At 42.4% G+C, this 13135-nt stretch overlaps 1 protein-coding gene and 1 non-coding gene across 3 annotated transcripts in view; one reads left to right on the top strand and one right to left on the bottom strand.

Annotated features, from left to right (window-relative positions):
* Grk5 (G protein-coupled receptor kinase 5) overlaps window positions 1-13135 on the bottom strand; it is a 205384-nt gene that overhangs the window by 78087 nt on the left and 114162 nt on the right. The window lies entirely within an intron of this gene.
* Window positions 10924-11052, top strand: LOC113456565. The gene has a single exon (XR_003377331.1). It is a non-coding gene; the product is annotated as a small nucleolar RNA SNORA44 (small nucleolar RNA).

Genomic DNA, 13135 nt, shown 5'->3' with positions numbered 1-13135 from the left:
GTGCGAACAGGCAAGGGAAGGAAGAGTGCCTGCCTGTACAAGTACATCAGGAAGGTACCTGGAAATCCAGGAAGGGACTAGAGCTAATACTGACAGGAGTGTGGAGATACAGCGTACACACTGGGGCCTCTTTAAAATATCATAACCCCAGAGCCAGGCAGCGACCTCCTCCTCATTCTTAGAGTATAGAAAAGCAGAGCATATAGATATTTCCTCACAGTGGGAATGGGATGATGAGCTGGTAAATTAAGAGGTAGGGTGAGAGAAATGGGAGGAACAGCTCAGGATGATGGGCCCAGAATTCTAAGAAGAACTCAATACAGAATCAAGTTCCAAATCTGATTTTCTTTCTTGCCAGTTTGTAAAGGAGAGGTTGTAAGCACTGGATTTGAACTGCTTTCCTCTACCCAAAAGTTTCTCAGTGACTGAAAGCCTCATTTCTGCAAACTACTCAGAGGACATGACACCTGGTGACAAACGAGTTACCTGGTGCCTCAGTGCTGGCTCTTTGGAATGCTGTGTGCAAGTAGGACACACACAAATGCATGACCTGTGCTTGTTTCTACTTTCATAAATGTTAAAATTGTTACAGATGGAGGTTAACAACACTTCGAAAGTTCCAGCTGAAAAATCAGTGAAGAGCCTGGAAAGCAAAGATCTGTGACTGTCAGTTTTCCAAGTTTGCTCAAGAGGTGGGAAACTTGTAGTGCTCAGAACTATTTTACTTTGCAAGCCTGAAGCAGAACCTCCCAGCAATTTGGAACCAGGGCTGCCACAGAGCAACCAAGGACAGGGTGGCTTAGGATGACTGCTGTTCTCTACCCTGGGGCCCTGCTGCAACCATCCTAGGGATACCATCCAGGTACAGGGGCATTCTTTCTATTGTTTTTGTTTGTTTACTTGTTTATTTTCTCTTCTTGAAATGCAATTTCTACTCAGACCTATACAGTTTTAGACTGCAATGCCCAGGCCACACCCAGGCAGACAACATCAGCACTGGGACAGAATGAATGTTTTGTGAAAGTTTACCAACAGTATATTCCTATAAGATCTGGCTGACTACTGTGCACCTCAACAGTACATGGCCCAAACAGCAGCACGGGTGTATATGTAAAATGAATGAGCAAACTAATGAAAGAAACAATCCTACTTCCAATCTCAGGCCATTTCCTCTGTACCCCTCCATGGTCAATCTGCTGGAAATAAGGTTCATTCCATATGGTTAATTGTCACTAATATGCCTCCTATCCAACAGCAATGAAAGAGGTCTAAGTGGCTTGCTGGACTCTAGGTACCAGTCAGAGCTACTGGGACTCAGATAACTTTAGTCTGTGCATTGAGGGCAGACACCAATGGATGCCCAGGACTCTCTCTCAACTCAATGCAAAAAAAAAAAAAAAAAAAAAAAAATGGTGCAGAGCCCCTAGGATCAAGGAGAAGTGGACCTGAGCCCAGCTGGCTTGACACTTTTTGAAGAGCACAGAGCTGGATCAGGGAACTGTACTTTGCCTCTGGCCCCACCTCTGACCTTATATGACCCTGAGTCCATCATCCATGAACTTTCCTGTTTTGATAGTGCCACAGGGAGGTTGTCTTGTTGGTGGATGTGACATCAGAAACCCTTAGATCTTTAAGCTCATTCTGTTACCCTCCTCCTATGTCTGTAAACATGAGCTTCAAGATAATATTTTCTGATGACCTTGGGTGCTGAGAAGCCTCAGCTTTCTAAGCCCTGGAACAGATGGCTGTGGAGCCAAGGGTGGTTACTGCACTTCTTGGAGCATCATGTTTTTCTAAGCACTTCTGTTGCTCTAATATGACAACACCCTTCTGGCTACGCAAGCCTACTGGGGAAGAGTTTAGGCCAGGTGGGGCTCTGATTCTTCCAAAGTTGGGTCCACTTTGCCTTTCCAGGGCCCAGACTGGCTTCACCAGGAGAAATGAGCTAATAACACAAACTACAGGAAGGCCAGGCCAGAAACTGGTGGAGGGCAGCCAACTAAATATCAGCCTCCACAAGCTAACTGAACTATCCTCCACACCCCTGACCAGGTGTCCCTACTTCTTCCTGGGCCACTGGCCAGCATATAGTGAGGCTAACAGCTACACAGCCAAAAGCTTGAGAAGAGAATGCCTGGGAAGGTGGAAGTAATGATGGTTTACCAAATGACCTGATGTCTCTGGGTTGGCAATTTTTCAGTCTTAAACATGATTTTCCTCAACATGATTCCCAATTGGACTCAGACAGCCTTAGCCTGTGCATTCAGGGCAGTCATTTCACCAATGGGAACCCAGAATTCTTTCTCAACCTGGTGCAAAGAAATGAGACTTAGCATGAAATTTAGTCTGCCCCTCAGCCCTCATTCTTGGAAGGTCAAACAGCACCTTCATGTACCGGCTAGACGAGCTAAGAGAATGATTGGGATGATCCTCTCCAGTCTTGCTACGGAAAACTGAACCTGACATTACCTCCTTGAATCTTCAGTTCTACAGAATGAACCACACAGGGTTGTGTAACTTATATTTTGCCTGATGCCTTTGGCTACTGTCCCAAGAAGCAGCCTCGCTCATCAGCCAAGCTAAAAGCCCTCTCTGTCTTACTATCTTCTCCCTGTAGTGCCTGGAACAGTCTACATTCTTATGAGATGACCAATATACGATTGATTAAAGAGCGGTAGCAGCCCAAAGAACAGTTACTCACCAGGATCCTGTTTATACTTCTTTTGTCCAAACAAATCTGGTATTCCTTTAAAGGGGGAGTCTTGTAGTCCCCAGTGTCCCAAAGTCAATGTTTGGCTTTAATGGGGTATTGGAATTGCATTTCCCAGCACATTCCTGTGCTGGGACGTACACGGAGGAGAGTCTTTAAGCCAACAGGACAGAAATATAAACAGGATTGGCCTACCTCAGAGCCAGCAGGGGACTAGGCTACCTCGCTTCTCACACAACCAAACACCTAGCACAGCCAGACATGGAGCATTTTCTGAGCCAGTAAATGAACAGATTAAGGTCTAATAATACAGGGCCAGACAATCATGTGGCTAAGGAAGAAGATTGCCAGGAGTTCAAGGCCAGCCTGGATTACGTGGTGAGTTTCAGGTCAGCTAGGGTACAGTATGAAGTCCTGCATTTAAAAAAAAAAAAGAAAGAAAGAAGGAGGAGGAGGAGGAGAAGGAGGAGGAGAAGTGAGGAGGAAGTTCTAGCTGAATTAATGCTTATCTAACACGTGTGAGGCCCTGGATTCAATCCACAGTACCACATGATACAGGCATGATGGTACACACCTGTAATTCCAGCACTTGAGAAGTAGAATAGGAAGTCAAAGCTCAGGATCACCTTCTGCTACACACCTAGTAAGTTTGAGTCCAGCCTAGGTGAAATGAAACCCAGTGCAAAAGTAGCTATTGAATGGCTGCATGATAATACATGTAATTCCAAATTTCTCCCTATGCTGGGCCAGGGTTAGGGTTCAGACTTATAGGAAAAACAGTCCCTCCTATATGAGCATCAGGTGAATAAAGGTAAATCCTTTATTAAAACTTCAAGATCCCCAAGCAATCAGGATGTCTCAGAGTGTAAAGATACTTGCCACCAACTCTGACAATCTGAATCTGATTCCCAGGACCCATGCAGTAGGAGAGAACTGACTGCTGCAAGTGGCCCTCTGATCTTATACTTGTAGAGTGGCATATGCAAACCCCAAACCATAAATAAAATGTAATTTTAAAACTTGAAAAAATTCCAAGGGACTGGAAAGATGGCTCAGCAGTTAGGAGCACTAACTGCTCTTGCAAAGGATACAGGTTTGGCTCCCATCACACATATGGAGTTTTACAACTACTCCAGTTCCAGGGGATACAGCTCCCTCTTCTAGCCTTTGCAGGGAACAGACATACACACAGTGTGCTTATATGCACATAGGCAAAAATCCCATACTCATAAAATAAAAATAAATAAATCATTATTTTAAAAAATAAGACTTTTTTGTGTGTGTATACTGGAAATCAAACCTGCGTCCTCTGGAAGAGCAGCCAGAGCTCTTAACAGCTGAACCATTTCTCTGGTCCCCCAAATAAATAAATCTTTCTTTAAAATTCCAAGATCTTCACTCAAGAACTCCCACCCACCTGGCATAAAGACCCCATTGGAGGCTATTCTAGCCTCCTCCCTGGGATGTAACACTTTGAACACCACAAGGCAGATCTACTCTGTCAGTCTAGACACCAGTAATGGATGCCACACAGGTGTCTCATATAAATCTTCAAGGGCCTTCTCTGCAAGGAGCCAAATAGACACTTTAATTATCAGAGGCAAAGAAAGTAAAATGCCTCGTGCATTTTCATTTTTATCTCAGTAAAAGAGCACAATCAATCTTTCAGCATGCAGTACCCCTTCTTGCGAAACACCACTTATTTTAGACTAAAGCTTTCTAAACTATACAAACACTGAATAGAAGCAGGCAGAACTCCACACATGCTTCTCCTTGCCTCTTTCTATTGGAAGAATCCCACATATCTCATGATTGTCTAGACCCCATAAGTTTCCTCACAGTTGATACTGCTCCCTAGTTCTGCTCCTTTCTTCCTCTTGACAGCCTTGAAAAGGATATTTAATTGATGGAACACCTAAAAACAATCCTCCAGGGTGACATAACATGGACGATAACTGGGGGGAAAAGTAATTGGGTTGATCAAAAATACAATTTGGCCAGACATGGTAGCACATGCCATTAATCCCAGTACTCGGGAGGCAGAGACAGGCATATCTCTATAAGGTTGAGGTCAGCCTAGTTTACAGAGCTAATTCCAGGACAGCCAAGGCTACACAAAGAAACCCTGTCTCAACAAAAAGGTGTCCCAATAGACACAACCACTAATCTCAAATATTTTACATTGGCATGAAATTTTTTATTTATTTATTTATTTATTTATTTATTTATTTATTTATTTATTTTGGTTTTTCGAGACAGGGTTTCTCTGTGGTTTTTTGGAGCCTGTCCTGGAACTAGCTCTTGTAGACCAGGCTGGTCTCGAACTCACAGAGATCCGCCTGCCTCTGCCTCCCGAGTGCTGGGATTAAAGGCGTGCGCCACCACCGCCCGGCTGGCATGAATTTTTTATATTGACACAAAATTTAAGGTTATTTTTGTTACATAGTATATATGTTTTTATTCTTGTTTAAGGTATTATACCTTGAAGCTCGTTTTAAAAGATTTGTAAAGTTTTAGTATTTTAAAGCTATTTAGGATAATAAATACAGGTTAATAATCATCTATAACTACCAAACTTATAGTCATGTTAGGTATATTTTCAAGGTCATAAAGAGATATATTTTAGATAGGTAGGTAATCTACAAACACTTCAAAGACCTATAGAATATGGTATTTAAAATGTTTTAATAACATAAGGCTATTCATGACAGTGAGACACATCTGCTCCTGGCCATACCAATTTATTAATTAAAAAAAGATAATAGGCAGTGAAGAATCTCCATATGGAGTTTTCTTTCTTTATGGCAAAAGCTAGGCATTTGGGCAAGAAACCACTCTTGCCTCAACTCCTGACAATATGCTGTATGTGACTGTCAAACTTAGCCAAGATAAGGTAGGACAGTCCTTCAAAAATTCCTGTTTCACAGAAAAGTCTGTCGGATAGTCTAAGCCTGTAGGCCAAAGATGGATGCTCCAACATTGCAAAAGAAAACTTAGGTGACTGTCCAGACAGTCAGTTGTTTCTGTTATTTCTTTTAGTTGTGGAAGTGGTTTGCACTGCACTTCCTGTTTACTCAGATAACAGTATATCCCCTCTGGGGTCTTTGATTGAGTTGAAGACTAAGCAGTTATAGCTTTAGTTTTACTTACCTATGATACAAAGTAAACTAGGTACAACACTTTATGCCAAATACAAATGAATTGGACATTGTAATTCTCACCTGATAATTGCTCTTATTGTTTACAGTTTTACTTTGCTAGAGTTAAAACCTTTCCTTCTAGCTGGGTGGTGGTGGCACACACCTTTAATCCCAGCACTCAGGAGGCAGAGGCAGGTGCATCTTTGTGAGGTCAAGACCGGCCTGGTCTACGAGACCTAGTTCCAGGACAGGCTCAAAAGCTACAGAGAAACCCAGTCTCGAAAAAGAAAAAAGTAAACGAAAAAAAACACACTTTTTTGTCTTATTTAGACAAAAATGTGAAATGTTGAGGAATAATCTTTTTTTATAATGTGAATATGTGTCACTATGATTGATTTAATAAAAAGCTGAATGGCCAATAGCTAGGCAGGGTTTTGGGGGCAGAAAGAATGCTGGGAAGAAGAAGGGTGGAGTCCCAAAGAGTCAGAGACAGAGGAAGCAGGAAAGCAGTACAGAGTAAAGGTAATGAAGTCACGAGACAGAAAGTAAATCAATAGAAATGGGTTAATAAGTTACAAAAGTTAGTTAGAAACAAGTCTAAGAAGATCTCCTTAGTAAATTAGCAGCATGGGAGGGAATGGGAGGAGTGGTAGGGGAGTGGGGAGGGGAAAAGGGGGAAAGGAGAGGAGAACATGAGGGATCCGGAAGATTGAATTGGGTAAAGGACAGAGAGGGAGAGCAAGGAAAGAGATATCTTGAAAGAGAGAACCATTGTGGGGTTAGGCACTAGAAAAACTCCCAGGAAACCACAAAGAAGAATCTATGCAATAGTAGAGAGTGTACCTAAATGGTTCCTCCCCTGTAATCAGATTGATGACTACGTTAATTGACATCATAGAACCTTCACCCAGTAACTGATGGATGCAAATGCAGAGGTCCACAGCTAAACACTGCTCCAAACTCCTAGAGTCCATAAATTACAAGCAAAGGGGTTAAGACCATGGTGAAAATACTCACAGAAACAGCTGATTCAAGCTAGAAGGCACTCACTAACCCTGGAATAACAGCTGAGGAACCAGTATAAGACCAAACTAGGCCCTCTGAACGAGAGTGACAGTTGTGTGGCATGAGCAGTTGATGGGACCACTACCAGTGGAACTAGAATTTATCCTTAGGGCATGAACTGGCTCTTTGGAGACCATTCCCTAAGGAGGGATACCTTACTCAGCTTAGATAAAGGAGCAAGAGCTTTGGTCCTGCCTCAAGTGATGTGACAGATTTTGTTGATTCCCCCATGGAAGGCCTCACCCTCTCTGAGGAGTGAATGGGGACTGGGATGGGGTAGGGTGGAAAGAAAGTGGGAGGAGTGGGAAGACGAGAGGGAGAGGAAACTGGGTTTGGTATGTAGAATAAGATTGTTTTAAAAATTAGAAAAGAGAAAAGAAACAAGTCTAAGATATTGGCCAAGCTTTCATAAGAAATCTCCATGTGGCTATTTGGGAGCTGGCAGGTGAGACAGAAAAAGTCTGACTACAGAAGTGATGTGGGATTCCCCTTGTATGCTGTGAATACCACTGGTTAATAAACTGTCTTGAGCCCATGATAGGGTAGAGTAGAGCGAGGCAGGGAAAACTAAACTGAATGCTGGAAGAAAGGAGGTGGACTCGGAGAAGCCATGCAACCACCACCAGAGACAGACATGGCAGAACCTTGCTGGTAGGCCACGAACCTCATGGTAAAATATAAAATAATGGAAATGGGTTAAATTAAGATGTAAGAGTTAGCCAATAAGAAGTTAGAGCTAGTGGGCCAAACAGTGATTTAATTAATACAGTTTTTGTATGGTTATTTCGATTCTGGGTGACTGGGATGAACAAGCAGCCTCCTACTACACAGAAGACTGTTCACCTCAAGATGGTAGAAATGCTAGACATTTTTTTCCTTATAGAATACTATTTAGTCTTCCTTCCTGGAGGTATCCTAGGCCAACTTCATTAGAAGGACATTTGAGAGTTACAGTTTGAGGTTCTGAAGTCAACAGAACTACTTCTGGGGTATAGAATATAAATTAAATACCTTGGTTCTAAGAACCTAATTTTGTTTTCCCAAGAAGCCAGAATTGTGCAAGAGTGTCTCATCCTGGCTGTGTTCTCAAGGGCACAAGAGACAATGCTGAGCTGGTCATCCAGGATCAACTTTAGTCACAAGGGACATCCTCAGAGGTACTAAATATGGGTGGTTTGGGAAATCTGTCTGACTGTTTATTAATTCTCTATCATCTTTAACTTAGAACTTGGGTGGAGTGCTGGCCTTCTCCAGGATTAAAAGTAAAGTCCTGAACATGGCAGGTCTTTGAGAGTAAAGGGGTAGATGAATTGATGGCGGTTGAAGCCTAAAGAATAAGAAGACAGATCTCGGTCTCTTACCCTCCTTTGACTTCCCTCAGTCTCCCTCAGCATTCCTTTCTGTTACTAGTCAGGTTAACCCACTGTGATTTGCAAAGCTTGAATCTATCCCTCATGTTGTATGAACCAAAAACTCTGTCCCAGGAACATCACCTTCATTACACAGAACACTGAAGAAATTGAAATGTTCTCAGCCCATCCATCGCCTTCAACATCCTTATCCAGTCTGATGAGAAGAAGAGGAAGACACTGGGTGGAGAAGACAAGTGAATTTATTTCCAGGTGATATGTTGTCCCAACTGAGGTCATCTTTGTAAAATAAAATAATAAAATAATTCTCCATAGTAGCCCGGGTCAGAACAGTCAGAACAGAACAGTCCTGCCACAAATGGAATTACATCGCTAAGGGAAAGCGCCTCAATTTCTGTCCTTGATTTCCCCGTCCAGCTGGCATCCTATCCCCTTCCATACTAAGTCACAGAAGTGCTACGTGGTTGGGTACATCAACCTACATTAGCTTTGCTAGGCTAGACAGAGACTCAAGGATCCTTTGCCCCATCCATGGGGAGAAGTCAGTTCCGAGAATAACAGCTCCAGTTCATCTGAGTTACTGACTAGTGGATAGCAGATGGAGCAGACCTGAAATTAACCAGATTCCCCTAAATGTAGACACAATCCTCATTCTAGTATGTGTGCATGCACACATAACTCCTTCAGAAAGCCTTAGGTTACCTCAGTCCCACCTGTGGGCTCCTATAAAAAAATTCTCTAAATAACTTCTCTGATTACACCTCCTTGTACAATCACAGCATCCAAAACAGTGAAAGGGCACAGGATGTGTTAAGGACTAAAACTATGTCCTTCCCATCAAAGCTTTAACTCTCAATGTGATAATATTGGGAGATAAGACTTTGGGGAGGTGATTAACAGTATCTGAGGTCATCAGGATGCGGCCCTAATCTGTGGGTCTTGTGTTCTTATAAGAAGAGGAATTAACAATGGGAGTCAGAAGGAAGGTCATGTGAGGATACAGTAAGTCAGGAAGAGGCTTCACCAGAAACCATTCCTAAAGACACCCTGATGTTGGCCTTGCAATCCCTGGAGCAGTTAGACAGTAAGTTTCTGTTGATTAAGCTGCAAGTGGCATTTTGTTGGAGCAGCCCCAGCAGACTGACATGATGGTATATGGGCAAGAGTGAGCTGTGAGACTTAGCTCTACCACGTACAGTAATGTTATGACCTCTGTTAAATCACTTGGCCTATTTCCAGGTCTGTAACAGGGCTTGCTAACGCTATCTCCCTTACGACTTCCTGAGAGAACTGTGGAGGAGGAGCTAGTGCGACTTCCCCTGGAACAGACAAATGGGGGACATGGGACTAATTGGCTAGGTTGTGTGGGAGGAGCATGAAGGCTGGGCAAGAGGTTGGCACAGTTCAATCTTTGTTCTCACTTAAGACCTAGAACATGCCAGTCGAATCACAAGGTCAGGGCTGGCAAGATGGCACAGGGAGTAAAGGCACTTGTTGCCAAGCCAGATGACCCAAGCTTGATCCCCAGAATCTATAGGATAGAAGGAATTGACTCCACATGTTGTTCTCTGACCTCTTTATATAACACAGCAAGCACAAGAATTCAAACAGACATAAAATAAATAAGAGCCAGGAGTAACGGCATATGCTTTTAACCCCAGCTCTCAGGAGGTAAAGACAGGCAGATCTCTGTGGGTTCGAGCCTGTTCTATATAGTAAGTTCCAGGACAGCCAGAGCCATATAGTGAGACCCTGTCTCAAATAAATAAATAAATAAATAAATAAATAAATAAATAAATAAATAAATAAATAAATAAATGTTTTATAAAAGAAAAGGCCAAGGTCACAAGTCAGAACAGTACCCCAGGCAAAATGACCTGTGCCCACATCTAAAGAAAGAGAATGGGCTACTGTTCCTATGACAACAGTCAAATGTTGAAATGAGCAGAGCACGTCAGTCACAGTCAGATATGTGTGCTCAAGGAGGGCCTCAAAATACTGCCCCTGCCCTCACCCACCATGACTTAGAGACTCAGTGTTCTGAAGGTACTCACACCAAGAGGTATTGTGGAATAATCTTTTTGCACACTGTGAAGATATGTCTTTGCCAAGGCACATTCTGATTGGTTTAATAAAGAGATGAATGGCCAATAGCTAGGCAGGAAGAGGTTAGACAAGACTTCTGGGCAGAGAGAGAAGAGAAATGAATGTGGACAACACAGAGGGAAAACAGAATGTGCAAGATGGAAAAGAGGTAAAAAGTCACGAGGAGAAATAGATTGATATAAATGGGTTAATTTAATTTATAAGAGCTAGTGGGATAAGTTTAAGCTACAGGCAAAGCTTTCATAATAAAAAGTCTCGATGTCGTTTTTTTATGAGCTAATGGCCCAAAGAAAACTGATTACAAAGAGGTCCTTTGTACAAAAAGGGAAAATAATCAATTCTTGGGAAAAAGTATCCAATGATAAAAGTCATTTAAAGAGCCAGGCATGGTGGTGCACACCTATAATCTTAACCATCTGAAAGGCAGAGGCAGGAGGATCACTGCCAAATCCAAGTCAGCCTAGTGTATATAGCAATTTCTAGGTTAGACAGTGTTACATAGTAAGAATCTATCTTCACAAATAAATAAAAGCAGCATTTTTCCAAGCGAATAGCTGGCTGTAGCTATAGAATCTCCAACTACATGCCTGAATAACTGGAGAAAATTTGAGAGCCCAGATCAAAACAGTGATTGCAACTGCCACTTGTTTTACCTATATAGGTAGGGACTGGGGCTTCCCCCTAAGACACGTGTTTGGTCCCTGGGAATGAAAAACTTTGCTTCTGCAGGTAAAACTCAAGGTTCTTTGAAGAGTCTGAGGAGTCAGGCTGTCTGATTCTGCTCATTAAACTAAGAGCTATGGGGGCTGGAGAGATGGCTCAGTGGTTAAGAGCGTTGCCTGCTCTTCCAAAGGTCCTGAGTTCAATTCCCAGCAACCACATGGTGGCTCACAACCATGTGAAATGAGGTCTGGTGCCCTCTTCTGGCCTTCAGGCATACACGCAGAAAGAATATTGTATACATAATAAATAAATAAATAAATATTTAAAAAAATAAAATAAAATAAGAGCTATGTGACCAGTAAAGGGACCATCATCTATGATTTGGTCTACAGTTGGAAAAACATGAGAAGGAAGAACATGGGCAGACAAGAGGGCTGTTCTGCAAGCAGAAGTTTTTGCTAATGCTTTATGACTTACATACATTTAAAAGGATCAATAAAAACTTAGAAAAAACAAATAAAATACAACTAAGAAAAAAACAGGTATATCTGGGTTCAGAGTTTAAGAAGAGATATAGTCCAAAAATATGGAAGTGGACAAGTGAGGCAGCTGGTCACAAAGAGAGATGAACACTGGTACTCAACTCTGTCCTTACAGAGACCCTAGCACATGGCATGGTGTTACCCAAATCAGAGCACCCTTCCATCCTCTCTGGAAATAACCTCACACACATGCTCAGAGTAGTGTTTCCTAGAGGATTCTAAATGCAGTTGACAATGAAAAATAATCACAAGAGCCATCTGTGGTGATACCCAGTGTTCAATAAGAACTACTCTGAGGCCTCTCCTCTGGGTGTGATGGACGAGCTTTCCCAAGAGGGCCAGGATTGATCAACAGACACTGTCCAGCCTGGCTCAGGCAAAGGTCTTGGTACTTCATCCAAAATCTAGTGTTGCCCATCCATTCTCGCACAGTTGGTTAATGGTTACCTGGACTTAGATCTCTGCAATATGGCCAAGGCAACAAGACTCCAAACTGATGCCTTCCCTACGGCTAAAGGATTTTGGAGGCAGCCAGCAAAGCAGTCAAGATTAGTAGCCACACCCTGTCTAAGTATCTCCCTGACTTTAAGTGCCAAATTGCACAGCCAGACACTGTTGTGAGATACCTTGATAATGGGTATCTCAGTCTCTGACTCCCAAGGGACAAATCTGCAGACTTGACATAGGTCCTCTTGTACTGAATTAGATCCAGCTCAATGAAATATACCCAGGAAATAAATCAATAGCTTCCACAGCAGAGGACACAGACCACACTGTCTTCTTTTGGGCAATTTATCTTTGGAGTATAAACAGAGCTAACCAGTATTTATGGTCAAATAACTATGTCTTACCCAGTCCTGCTCTGCCATTTAAAATGGGAAAACACCACTTCTAGATCAGTCTCTGACCTGTGAGAGGGTGATGGGTCTGGCATCTTTACCACAAGAACTGAAGGCTCTAGGTGGCCTTGGTCCCTTCATACCTGACTGGCCATGTGGAATTTTTCCTTCCCTAGCCTGGGCCTCACCTACATGCTATTCTTGGGTGGGCATGGTTGCTTTCTGTTCTCTCTGACAGTGAGGAACCCACCAGATAGCTCAGCATTTGTAGGTGACTTAAGAGAAGCTTGGCGGAGAAAATTTTGGTAAAGTAACCTTTTGTCAACCTTCAGAAGAGTTTCTGTACGAGAAGGTAAATATCCCTACAGGCTCTGCTGTAGACCTGACCAGAAGTTCCATACTTTTTAACGTTTACTTGCTTGTTTGTTATATATTTTGAGGGGACAGGGGTGCAGGTGCCATAGCATATCTGTGAAGGTTAAAGGATAACCTGTAGGGGCCCTTAACCTGCTGAGCCATCTTACCAGTCCTCACTGGTCATTCTATTTGTTATGTTATTTTTATTTTCAAACATCTCAGCTGCATTCTAACACATTTTAGTTTATTTATTTTAATGCAATTTACACTTTCCCAATTTTTTCATATACTAATATAAATCCTCTATTTAATGTGTTTTTACTTCATTATTTTTTTTTTTTTT

Source organism: Microtus ochrogaster, chromosome 8 (genome assembly GCF_000317375.1).
Source record: "Microtus ochrogaster isolate Prairie Vole_2 chromosome 8, MicOch1.0, whole genome shotgun sequence".
Classification (NCBI taxonomy): Eukaryota; Metazoa; Chordata; class Mammalia; order Rodentia; family Cricetidae; genus Microtus; species Microtus ochrogaster.
Note: the sequence above shows the minus strand (reverse complement) of the source record. Positions and strands in the feature narration are given on the sequence as shown.